Source organism: Camelus bactrianus, chromosome 30, assembly GCF_048773025.1.
Source record: "Camelus bactrianus isolate YW-2024 breed Bactrian camel chromosome 30, ASM4877302v1, whole genome shotgun sequence".
Lineage (NCBI taxonomy): Eukaryota > Metazoa > Chordata > Mammalia > Artiodactyla > Camelidae > Camelus > Camelus bactrianus.
Window position 1 is genome coordinate 13,279,964 of NC_133568.1, and position 13,609 is coordinate 13,293,572.

Consider the following 13,609-nt stretch of genomic DNA (forward strand, 5'->3'; position numbering starts at 1 on the left):
CTGCTTGCCCGTAAATGATGGAATCCAGTTGAATCCTGCAGCTAGTGAAGCAAGCTTTGAACCTAATGGAAAGTAATTACTAAAAGCATCTCAGAATGTTCACTTTGTTTCGTTTATTCCTCTTTGGTTCACTGAACACGTTAAAGATATTCTTCTGCCCTGGAACTAATGCCAGCCAGCCCTTCTTTGTTATTATCTATTTTGTGTTCATCAGTGCTAAACACAAACAGGGAAGGGGATTTAAACAAAACTGTAGGCATAATTCTTGACTTTGAAAGGAATCAATCCTGTGTTAATATATGTGGTAGATCAATACAAATTCTCTGAGCTAAATCAAAACTTAAAAGGTATGATATTTATAAATTCTGATGACCAATGTCTTGGTTCTTCAAGGATCCAGCTATGTGGGATAAATCCATATTTTTGTGATGGAGGGACAACCCCAAGGAGAAAATAAAATAGACAAAGGTTTTTCTCCTTTGGTATTTGCCCACCACCCCATTCATGCAGAGGCGCCCAGGTCTTCTGTTTGTTGATGGAAGTGCAGAGCAATGGCATTCCAGTGGGCCCTTCTTAGGCCATCCCGGACCCCTGTCCTGCCAGGGCTCACTGTGTGAACCCCAGGCTCTTCCTTCTATGACCAAGTGATGATATCTAGAGTCTGATAAACCACCTTACACCAAGTGATTTTGGGTATCATGGAATCCTTGACTCCGTCTCTCTTCGAAGGTTACGTATTCACATAACCAAAAAGTTTCAGTGCCCAAAAAAGAAACCATACTTGATGGATTTTCTGGAATCACAGTAGCTGAAGGGGAGTCTATGTCAACTATTTCGATTAACACCATGTGTTTTTGCCTGTCCCACCTCTGAGCTGGTTTGCCCCCTCCCCCAACTTGGCTATGTATTCTACTTTTTATACGGTGTGAGAAAAAGGACATTCATAGGGAGCAGGAAGGTGATACAGAATGAGTCCTAGACCAAAATTAAGACACATCTAGACTTTATTACCTCTTCTTACTCTTCTGAGCTATGTGACCTCTCTGAGCTCTTTTCCCTACTACAAAATAAAGATAACAATCTCTCCTTGACCTACAGGATCCAATGAGTCTTCCATGTAAACTCTAAGAAAGTTACTAGAAATAGAAGAAAAAATAAGCAGAGAAAGAAATAACACAGTGTTTGTAAACTACAATGCAAACCTTCCACAAATCTTAATGCAAACTTGGCCCATGATTTAAGGTGGTGAATAACCCCCAATGCCAACCCCAAGACCACCCTCTGCAAAGGATGATGGGTATTTGTAAGTGAGTTCGATCATTATCAGTTATTTTCACACGTATGTTATTCATTCTCCTGGCTGTGCAATAGTGAGAGTATATTTTTCATGCTGTTTTTTAACTGGAGAGAAAAAGAATTGAAAAGGGCAGAGAGAAGTTATGTATCTGATAACATTAAAAGATGGTAACTGATTTGGCTCAGGTGATTTAATGTGTATACAAATTACGGTTTTGAAAATTGCAGTCCTGGCAGATATCATACAAATCAAAATGTTGTATAACAGAAAGTGACCTTTTTTATGTTCCAGTGACTTCTGTTAAGTCCCTGGCTATTCTGATCTTGAGGTAATAGGACGTTAAAAGAGCTGAAGGCATTAAGTGAGAACCCACACGTGGGACAGAATGAGAGAAGTAGACGTGTTTGTCTGGGAACACGGGTTGTTGGGAGCAGAAGTGTCTCCAGTTAATGCATTATATGGGAGCCCACATTTGTGATGGAGACTCATGTACCACAGTCAGTAAATACAGCATATTTCCTGCTCTCAGCTTCGCATTTCATCTGAGAATTGTGTGCAAATTTACATTGGAGTGTTTTATAGGAACGCTTTGACCTCTCAGTGGGATTACAGTTTCTATCATTCAAGGCAACCTGCTGTTTATTACTTAAATAAATTTAAGGCATTTGCTATTCCTAAATAGAGACACACAAGATCATTTCTTTGCTTTGATTTTTTTTTAATTAGAGACATAAAATCCCTAATGAAAGGAATTTGTTAGAGGTCAAATAAGATAAATACATGAAAAGCAACTGAACAGAAAGTTGCCCAGGAATGGTAAAAATTGGCTAAACAGCCCTGGGAACCCACAAGTCACCACTGGTGACACTACGCCAAGCCCTTAGTTCTTCATGTCTGTGAGTTACCCAGACCTCTTTTTTTATTTTTTTTATTACTTTGTTGAAATATGATTGACATACAAAAATCTGTACCTATTTAATGTATACAACTTGATGAACTGAGAGATGAGTGTAAACCTGTGAAACCATCACCATAATCAATGCCATAAACATATCCATTACCACCGAAAGTTTCTTCCCACCCTCCATTTTTTTTTTCAATTTTAAAAAATTTTGTGATTAAAAACACAACATAAGCTCTACGTTCTTAGCAGATTTTTATGTATACAATGCAACGTTGTTAACTCTAGGCACTGAGTTGTACTGTGGAGTTCTAGGATTTATTCATCGTGCATAACTGAAATTTTATAGCCTCTTTAAAGCCCATGAAGAACGCTGCTGGGCTGCAGCAGCGTGTGCTAGACGGTGCTGGCTTAATTGCAATAAGAAACCAAAAGAAATAGCTTTTCCCTTCACCTTGAGTGTTTATTTATGTAAGATGAAAGAACCTAACAAGACCATTTTCCCTTTCTCTGGGGCTTTTTAGTAAACGATGCTGTGATAATAGCCTGTGTTGTGCACATCGTCAGCAATGAGAAGGATGCATCTTCCCCAGAATCCCTGACAGCCCTGTCGGCTAAGCCTCTGGAACAGGTGCAGCAGGGAGCAGGGACGTGAGACAGGCCGGGAAGTGTCCAGAGGCAGCGAGAAGAAGGGTGAGAGGATGGAGTACGAAGTCTGTGGTCCTGAACTAGACAAGAGGAGGAACCAAGGTAGTTAGGGAGCTATACAGACATTTCATAGATGTTTAATAATATGCATGAATGAATGAACGACTGTAATGAAAAACTTCACCCGCTCGCACAGCCTATAAGCCAAATATTCTGATTCAGATTTTGTAACTGGTAAATCTATTACTGAGAGGAATGCAGCTTGGAGGGTGGTGAGTTTAGCACAAGGGGGCAGCTCCCAGCCTGAATCTCCTTCTCTGTGAATCATTAGCAGCATCCTTTGATAATAAGGGTCAAAGACTCCAGCCCGGAGAGAGGGCCAGTGAGGCCCTTTGCCTGTTTTTTAAAGAATGGTTTGTACATTTTTTAAATGAGTGCCTTTTAAATCATCATGGAAGTGTCCGTAGAGTATACTCAGTGTTGCCTTTTGGCCCATAAAGCTGAAAAATATTTACTCTCTGGCCCTTAACAGAAAAAAAAAAAAAATTGGCCAGCCCATTCTCAGAATATTCAAGGAAATATTATCAATGCAAATATTGATTATTTTTATTTTTATTGACAATAATATTGAGCAATCTTCATCATTTATAGCCAAACTAAGAGAATTAGGTCTAATTTTTTTTTTAACCTCTGCTAGGATTTTCTTTTACTGATAAAGGCAGTTTTCCTAAATAACTCTTATTTTTGTCTACAGAAGTTTATTTATCCAATAGATATTTATTCAGTACATCTGAGATACATAAGGGCTACCGAGTGCTGTGGGATATGGAGAGACACGTGATTCATTTCTGCTCCCTTGGAGGTTGTAGTATAATAAGAAAGAAGTTCTCATAAATATGATATGTGCTAGAAAGTAGAGAGCCACAGGAGAGGTAGAATACAGAGCTATCACTTGTAAAAGCTGGTGGGACTGTCACTGATACTCAGTGTGACTTTCTATCTGCACAGGCCGGTGTCTAACTTACCCATTTTGTAAAGTGAGAGCCTGATGAGAGTTAATGTTTACTATTTAATCAGCTTAAGATTTATAACTAGTTCTAAGATATTACTGGATGTCACACCATATTGGAAATCAAGTGGACTGAGAGTCACTTTTAATGTAATGTTTCCAGCTCCTAGAGAAATCTTCACCCCATGTTTTATTGGGTGTCTGCAGTAGGACTTGACTACCAAAGGATTTATGAACGATTCAGTCTAGAGAACTTTCCAGATTATACCCAATGGTGGCATTCCAGACATTCAGATATCAACTTGATTTTATGCATTTGAATAATGCATTTAAAAATATATAGATATGCTGGGGTCAGTCATTCCTTGGCCACTGTTTGGGCACAACAGTGTTGAGCCTTCAACACTGATCCCTTCCTGCTAGCATGCTGGGTCCAAGGTAATAACCACTGGATTCTAGGAAAGCTCTAACGAGAACGTTGCTGCAAATTGCATGAATTAACTCATGCATACAGTCAGCTCTTTTTAGGTGAGAAACACACGTGTATTTCTTCATCTTTTAACTGAAAGGTGAGGGACAGTGATATCATCCCTTCATCTTTGAAGCTCACATAGGTCATACATATGTTGTATAAATGGAGGTCAAACTTCCCCTTATGGTTTTGAACCTCTGAAGGGACTTCATCTTGCTCTCCAAGTCATCTCCCCCTGGACCTTTATCACTACTGCACAAAACAAGTTGTTTGTGTGGGTCCTTTAATAAGTGCTGACTCGGAAGTTGTTTAAAGCTCACTGCCTCTCAGTTCCAGTGTTGATGCTTCTCTTATCATTGTGCGTTTTCCTTCTTGAGGTCCTTCGTGGACTGAGCAGGAGAACATCACCTTTCTGCTGAGACAGGATGCAATAAATATCCTGACAAAACTGAGAACATTTTAATAAAAATCACTGCTTGGCCTCCATTTGGGGAAAAAAAATTGGACTCATTATAACACAAATGTTTTATCAGCATGGGTCCTGCCATCAGACTTCATGCTACAATGTCAACCATGAGGTTTGCTGAATTTTTAAGGTTTTCCCTGGCCCTGTCAGACCTTTACGGAATTAATCCTTCATATTTGTAACAGCAGTTTCCGCAAGATGAATAGTTCATTTCTCATGAATTGTAATAAAGCAGCCTGTGCTTCCTTGGCACAGTGACCTCTGCAGGCTTTTATCTTTAAGAGAAAAGATGAGACTGTCTCTCTATTTTACGGATAATGAGGTGGGCTGTTGATCTCTTGGCACCTTCAACAACTGCACCCCTTTGTCTCATAGAAGTCTGCGATAAACTGATCACAGCATGATTATAGCAAATCTCTTCACATAACAAATTTCTTCCTAAATTTGAGGGTAATTTTTTTTGTAAGTAGCAACGTTAATACCTGTGAAGTCAGACTTTCATAATATTAGAGGTGAGGACATCTAGAAGTTATCCAGTCCAACCCCTTATTTTACTGATGAGTTCATGGATTCTCAGGGGAATCCATCACACTCAGAGGGCTGGTGAGCAACAGAATTAGACAAAGAACTCAGGTCTCCTGACCCCTTGTGCTGAGAGCTTGGTTTTGCAACCGACAGTGTGCCTTTTCTGCATGTAAATTACACAGGTTGCTCTATTGATCTGCTTAGAGTCATCCGGGACTCCTTTCTTTTTTGAACAACCCACATCTAATCCATTAGCAACCCCGTTGGCTCTGCCTTTAAAATGGCTCTTGGATCTGACCATTTCTTATCACTTCCATTGTGGTACTTAGCCTGAGTCACGTCATCTCTCACCCGGACTGTGGCACTAGCCTCCTAACTGCCTTCCCTTCTTCTTGTGAACCCAGTTGTCCAACACAGTAACCAGAATGATCCTTTTGAAAGATTTCTCGACCTCAGCACTGTTGATGCTTTGGGACAGATCATTCTCTCCTGCAAAGGGATGTTCTGTGCATGGTAGGGTAGGTAGCAGCACCCAAGGCCTCTTCCCACTCTGAACCAGTGGCGCCCTTCCCAGTTGCCAAATGTTACCAAATGCCTCTGGGGCTGGGTGTGTGTGTGTGTGTGCAAATCTTTCCCTGTTCAGAAATTCTGTTTTACAGCTTAAGTTGGACCTTTTCACTCTCTTGAGCAAAACTCTTCACTAGGTTTCCATCTTTGTCGGAGTAAAGACAAAGATCTATTGCTTGTCTCCCAGGTCCCTGTGACCTTTAGGCCTTGTCTCCCTGCAAATTTCTTCCCCTAGATACTTGCTCTTCATAGGTTATGGATTGAATGTTTGTGCCACCCCCATTCCACCTAGCTCCCCCACAGATTCATCTGTCCAGTTTGTTTTTGGAGGTGAAACTTCTGGGAGATAATTGAGTTTAGGTGGGATTTTAGAGTCCTCATAAGAAGAGAAGAGGTGGAGACCAGAATGTAATCTCTCTCTTGTTCCTTCTCTCTCTCTCTAATATTTTTACAACCACATGAATAGAAAAAGCAAATTACTATTAATCAAAAAATGAATAATTTCTTAGAAGGAAATGCATATATATTTTAACAGTGGCTATCGCCAGGCAAGCAGGATTATGAATTTGGTTTTATATCTATATGTTCTTTCTTGTATATAGTAAATATGGGCAACTTGATTAGAAATAAGGTTCTGTCCCAATCAATGGCATTCCAATGCTTGTCCACTCTTCACTGTCATCTCAATGGAAATGTTCCTATGCACTTGGTACCAGTAACTGGTATTTTTTTCTAAATACCCTAAATAACCTTTCTCAGTGATCCACTTAACAGTTGCATTTATGAAAAGCAGTCTATCCTCCTACTTTGAGAAAGACTGATGAAAAACACAAGGGAGGGGAAAGCAAGCTTAAGAGGCGGGTAAAGGTTTAAACCCAGGGCAGATTAAGCAGCACATCAAAGTTTCTCTTTTAAGTGTTAATTTTGCATGAGGCCTAGGGAATGATAACCTAAAGTCAGGCTGTGTTACCTGTTGAGCTGAAAAAGATCCCATTACAATTTGCCCAGTATCACGCAGCTCTTAGAGATTTAGCTCTCGAAACAGCAGAGGGATGAGAAAGCTACTCCCCTGCTCTAACTCGGCCCTTATCACTTTTCTTTACCATTGGATTTAGCCAGAGGACACTCAGACAGTTGCCTGGGGCACACACTTCTTGCCCTATAAAAACCTCAGATCTCAGCAAAGCTGCCACTGCTTTGTGGAAGATGCCATGTGCTCAGAATGTCTGATGCGGAGCCGCTGTGTGGGCTCACGAAGAGATTTCTGCTGGGACAGTTACTTCTTGAACTCCACAGCCTGTGTTTATATTCCTGAATTTTGCTCCCTGTCTTGTAAAGGCAAGAGACAAAGAAGGATCACTGTGTTAAGAACAAATTGGGTTTAGTAACCTTTCTGCACGGATATTTGGTTGTGTTGGACTAGGTCAGCAAGTGTCCTGACACTAAAATCACGTTTTCTGACTCAATCATGGTAGCTTTCCAAGAGTTCACGCTTTGTAAGCATGTCAAAACTGAGAAGGGTGATATGAATTAGTATACTATTTGCTTACTTTTGCCATAGCCTCAAGGAAGCAATTTCATGGGGGTTAGGGTTGCCAGATAAAATATAGGATGCCCGGTTAAGTTTGAAATTCGAATAAATAACAAGTAATGTTTTAGCATAGATACATCTTACACATTGTTCATTTAATACAAGCATTTGTTGTCTTAAACGTGTATATACAAAAATGTTATTTGTTGTTTATCTGAAATTCAGATATACCTGATGTCTTTAAGTTTTATTTGCTGAATCTAGTGTCTCTAATGGGGGGAAAAACTTGAACTGTCCTTTAAAATTTTTCATTTAAATTTTCATCCATCATTTCCCTACATTTTAATGATACTTAATAAATTCCCATAGTAACATGCACCTGGGTTTCTTCCTGTTAAGTCTTCTTTTGCATTATTTAAATTCAGGAGTAAATTCCATAAAACCTGATTCATTTCTGATTTCCATATGTTAGTAATGAAAACTTTTCCTGAAGTTGAATGGCTTCAAAATGTTACTCTCTAAGAAGGGCTGGAATGCACATAATTTTTTAAAGATAGGACCACATCTTCTGACAAGTATTTTTACCATATCTCTTAACAAAGTAGAAAAAATTAAAAAACACACTGATACAGCACAGAAACCCCTGTGGTCCTTGGTTCTGGTGCTTTGGTGAGATACACTTTCTCGCTCTGGGCTGACTCAAATTAATGTTCTACGTTAATATGAAGCACACAAAGCACACCTCCAGGCTCTGGCAGAGTGAGTGTGCTTATGGTTTCGCCTATCTAGAGGCTAAACTGGACTGAGGGGTAGGTCAACCAGACAAGAGTTTATAATTCAAATACTTTAAAAGGCTATAATTATATGTGGAGCTAAAATGTAATGAAAGACATGTAATCTGATAAAGAAAAAATAGTATATTTCCCAAAACTTCTTTTGCACGAGGACTGTAGCTATTGCAGCTGATGAAAAGAAATCTTTTGACAGCTCTTTGTGTGAATAACCAAAACCGTTCCAAGGAGCATGCTAAATGTTCAATCAGACGACCACAGAGCAAGGAAGAGAGGCCCTGCTCAACATCCAGGGCAGGCTCTGGTCACCACAACACCAGTTGCATCCCCAGTCGAGGGGATAACAGCCAGCACACATGCAGAAAAGACATGGCCGCCAGCCATACTAAAAACACACTTTGCAACAAAAATACTAGACACACACTCACTACCCAGGGATGCTCCCACATAAAAACAGTCCTTCAAGCCCGCAGTGGATAACTGTTACTCCTAAATTCATAGAGTCAGAGAAACATAAGTAAAATGAAGAAGCAGAGGAACCACTTCCTATTAATCCTGAAAGAGCAGTGAAATAGACCTCTCCAGTCTACCAGAGCTCAAGTTCAAAAGGAGATAATAAAAATACTGAAGGACTTTAGAAAGGCTATCAATAGAGGTGCAGATGACTGTAAAAAGAAACCAGAAACTAGAAAGAGGAGCAAATTAAAATCAGAAAACTCAATTGCTGAGATGAAAGCCAAGCTAAAGGCAGTAAGTAGCAGACCAGATAACGCAGAAGAACGAGTAGGTGATCTGGAAGATAGAACAATGGAAATTACCCAGTCAGAACAGCAGATAGAAAAACAAATGAAAGAAAAAAAAAATGAAAGCAACGTAAGAGACCTATAGCACAATATGAAGTGTGTCAATCTACACATAACAGGGGTCAAAGAAGGGGAAGAAAGAGAAAAGGGGATGGAAAACATACTTGAAGAAATTATGGCTGAAAAGGTCCTAAACCTAAAGAAGGAAATAGATATCCAGGTGCAAGAAGCTCAGAGGGTTCCAAACCAGATGAACCCAAATAGGCCTATACCAAGACATATAATTAAAGTGGCAGAAGTTAAACATAATGAGAAGATTTTAAACGTTTTGCTAGGGCTGATGTCCAAAATGGTAATTGCACATGTAAGTGAACTTGGTTTAATTGAAAATGGATTCTATTTCACCATCCACAGAATAGTTTTAATTTTTTTCGTTGGAGATCTCTTTCTTAACACTAGAGAAGGAGATGCAGTGGAATATATTTCTAAGAGGAGATAATGATGGCAGAATTTTCTGGGTTGATTACATGAACTTGGGGAACAGCAGAATCTCCAAGCATCCCAAAGTGAAAGTTTTCATAATTTGCAAGAGATAAAATTATGCATAGCAAGTTCTGTGGGGATTTGTATGACATTTTCTAATCTTAAAATATTTTTAGGGGCTTCTTTTTACTTCCATGCGACTTTTCATAAATTTCATTTTTAGCTTTTATTGCTTTAACCAGAAGCTTTTACATATTGGACTTGGAAGGGAACTTCTGACTCCACAGGGAATTATTTTTCACAGTTAACAATGCTTGATATTGTAGATGAAATGTCATACCTTAAAAAATCCATTCTATGTTAGTCTGCCTCTGTGACTGGCCTTTGAAATTGACATGAATATGACAACGAGCCCAAGCACAGAGGGACTTAAGCTTATGGAAACATTTTTGCTGTTTGCTTGGTCATTTTGGCGAGTTTCTAAAATACACTGAGGATCTTTTCTATCTCTGGGTACTCAATGAATATAAACTTGGAATGTCCCTATCAGTGTTCTCTCTGATGCTTATTCATGTTCGACAAAACTGAAGCAAATCAATGTAAATGTTTCTCCTTTGGGTCACTTCTTAAGAGTAGATCTTCCTCTGTTTCTTCATTAGGAAAATATTGAAGGTTTTGCTATGTTGGTATCTGCTTATAAACTGCCATCTTTCAGAAGAAGAAGAAGAAGAATGCCTACGGCCAGTCTGGTACTTGATTACTTCTTCTCACACGGACACAGATAAGAAATAATACCAATTAGTTAAATGCATATATGGCTCTATGCCTAAATCCTAGCCAAAGAAGACTTAGGAATTTTCCCAAGCCAAAATTTACAGGGAGAAAGGGTCACTTATTCTTACCATGAATCCTGATTTCAGACCTAGCTGTACAAGTTTCTTAGCGGGTAGGAATTTGGTACTCTCAAGTACATTTCTCCAAGCATAATTGCCTTATGTAATTTTACAGCAGGTCAAAAGGATTGCTTCTTTTACGAAGCAAGGATGAGAAATACTACTATTTGAGGGTTCCACAGAATGACCACAGGCATCTTTAAGATAAAACTAAACCAAAACAAAGCAAAAACTTCTCCAGTTGACTCTCTTCTAGATGAAATTCTCACCGTTCTTATTCCAATGCAAAATAGTCTGTAAACTTGTAAAGAAGGTAGTTTCCCTTTTACTCTTCAACAGCATTCTTCCATTGCTGTCCAACTATTCCTTTTACTCATTTCCTAGGGGATCTGTACCCTTGTCAAACTCTGCCTGAATTCCAGCCACAATTTTTTGAGCTACGAGTTCTAAAAGTTATTTCTACTTCTTTGTCTTCTTCAGTTTTATCATCTTTCTGTCTTTCTCTGTTCCTGCATTAAATCAGATGATTTCATGTTGATTCTTTGATGAAACAGTTTGATAAAATTATTTCATATTATAAGGTATGATATAGTAGGCAAATCCCTCCAAGAGAAACTAGTACTAAGAGAAGAGGGAGGAGGGTAGCCTAGGCTGAAGTCAGTGTCATGTATCAGTGAGACATTTCTTAAGCCTGTGTGTGTGTCCCCAAGGTAGTGGAGGCCACTTGTACCTAATATGGGCTAAAACTCTGAAAAAAGGATCATTAATAATACCTATTATTTCTCAATAGATTATATGTGCTTGGGTCCACTTCCATCTTTTCTAAAAAAAATGACATAAACCAATGCAAGTTACCTAAAGCAATGAGGCACCTTTATTCCAGAGCCATTTATTCAAAATATAATTGTTATAAGGAGTACAAAAGCTCAAATTGCCAGCAAACTGCAAGGGTAATTGTATTGAAGAAAAGTGAATCTTTATTTAACTTTCCTAAATTATGTACTCACCGCACTGCAAAGTGTCATAACCTCCTTGTTTCAGATTAAGTGGATTATTTATTTGTGATAATGGGCACATATGCTCATTAGCATGCTGTCATAAACAGCTGCGTTAAATATATTATGTGTTCTGTGACATAAATAAGGTGTTCAATATGAGGTTGTTGTTTAAAATATAGGCCTCAGGAAGAACAAAAAAGCAATAAATGCTTTTTAATGTAGTTGCCTGGTCTTGAATTCTGAATTTATTTCTACCTTATTCGTGCTGCTTGTATGGAAATTGCAGGTATTACTCTAGAGAAATATCTTGACATTTAAGGACATTAGAACTTCCTTCTGCTTTCTCATTCTTGGTGTATCTCAAGCTAGCTGTTCACTACCTTATGTTTCTTTTCTTGTAAAGGAGGATATCCTGTAGACACGAGGGAGCCATTTATAGCAAATTCAGTGTGCAGCTCAGTAAGCTTAGAGCAGCGTTCATTTGATGGATGTCTTTAACCCATTCTAGTCCTGCAAGTTTTTAAACTGAGTATTGAATTTAGAGATCATCTTAGTTCAACACCCTCATTTTACAGAAGGAACTGAGGTCCTGAAGATTTCAAAGGCTTGTTTGTGTCACAGATCTTTAGGTAATAAAGCCAGGACCAATGGCTAAATACCTAGACTCCCAATGTGATGTACTTTCCACTGGAGGAATGGGCTGGAATAATCAGGTTGTCTACACTAAAAGGATCTGAGGGGAGGAGGGTCTCATTGGACAGGGAGGGGGCCAGGCTGTGTCTTTTGGGATTTTTTTCCATTATAATTTATGGTAGACACAATGCTCACTGTTGTCTTGTTTTTGTTTTTGTTTTTACTAACTTGAGCAAGATTCCAGCTGCTTTTTGGGGGTAAATGCCCTAGTTAGATGAAATGAGTGTATGACAGTGAATGATGGGCAAGGTTCAATGGAAAGAGTAGCATAACAGAGATACTGTGAATATAAGGCTTAGAAAGATTGGTTGTGTGGGAACATGGAAGATAACACTATTGAGAAACAATGAGAAGCTGTTCAGCTTTATCATCACCAGAAAGTGGAGTTTACAAAGCTAGGAATAATTCTGTCCATTGGAGCTGGTATGGGTCAGTCTTTCATAAGAACATTGATTATAAACAATTTAGATGCTTGCCTTTTAAATGATAGAAAACTGGAAAATTTTCACAAAGTACAACAAAAATGATTCCCTTTCCAGAAAAGTTAAGGAAGCTAATGAAGTTGAGATTGTTATACTGTGAAAAATGAGGCTAAAACATAACTTGGGGGGGGGGGTCTCTAAAGAAATTAAATGCTGCCTCAAAGAATGAGGGGCTCTTACAAGGATGTGTCCATCTACACAGGATTCAGGAGGAAATGGGATTAAATGGAAGCAAGAAAATTCAGTTAAGACTCTAAGAATGATTAAATATTGAAAACAAGATACCAGGGAACATTGTAGAATCCCTAGTGCCAGAGATCATTGAAAATGAAATTGCAGATAATTGAACTTGAGTTTAGGTATTCAACTGTCTGAGCAAAGGGTGAGCCCAATGACCTTTTGAGACCTTGTCAAAGTCTTCGATTCAACAGCCAAGCTTTCTGGTAAATGCTATGCTACCCGCCCTGAAAAGAATGTACTTAAACTAATTGTACCTGTTCCCTCCTCTCCAGATTCTTAAATGGCTTTCTATTCTTTCTGTTGATTTCTTATATTTATGAAAAAAATCCAACTATAATATTCACCTAGATTTCCTGGCTCGTGAGCAACATTTAGATGGAAATTAAGACTCACTAGGGATTTGGGACTTTAGGTGGTAGCTTTATTGACTTGTTTCTGCAAGCGGGATTTCTTACCTATTTTAAAACTCACGTGAGCTTTGTAAAAAACTTCTCCCACCTTGTTCGGAGTTGATTTTTTATTGCTGTCGTTGTTAGTGAAATACCATGTCTGAATGGATTTTTTAAAAATGTTCATGGATACAATAATCAGAATGCAGAGCTGGAAACAGCCCCCCACATCTTAGCTACCCCACTACTACAGCTCCTTTAAAATATCTAGTTTCATTTGGAAAATATTAATCTGTTCTGTCTAAATTTCCAGTACTGATTGATATGTGATGCTGGCCAGGCCTAGATTTGTATGAGTTCTTAATTTTTTATATTATCACTTTTGGGGCCAATAGTTTCATTAATCGTGATTACTTCAATT

At 38.7% G+C, this 13,609-nt stretch overlaps 1 protein-coding gene across 3 annotated transcripts in view; it reads left to right on the forward strand.

Moving 5' to 3' along the window:
- DCC (DCC netrin 1 receptor) overlaps window positions 1-13,609 on the forward strand; it is a 985,342-nt gene that overhangs the window by 347,827 nt on the left and 623,906 nt on the right. The gene's annotated exons all lie outside the window — the stretch shown is intronic.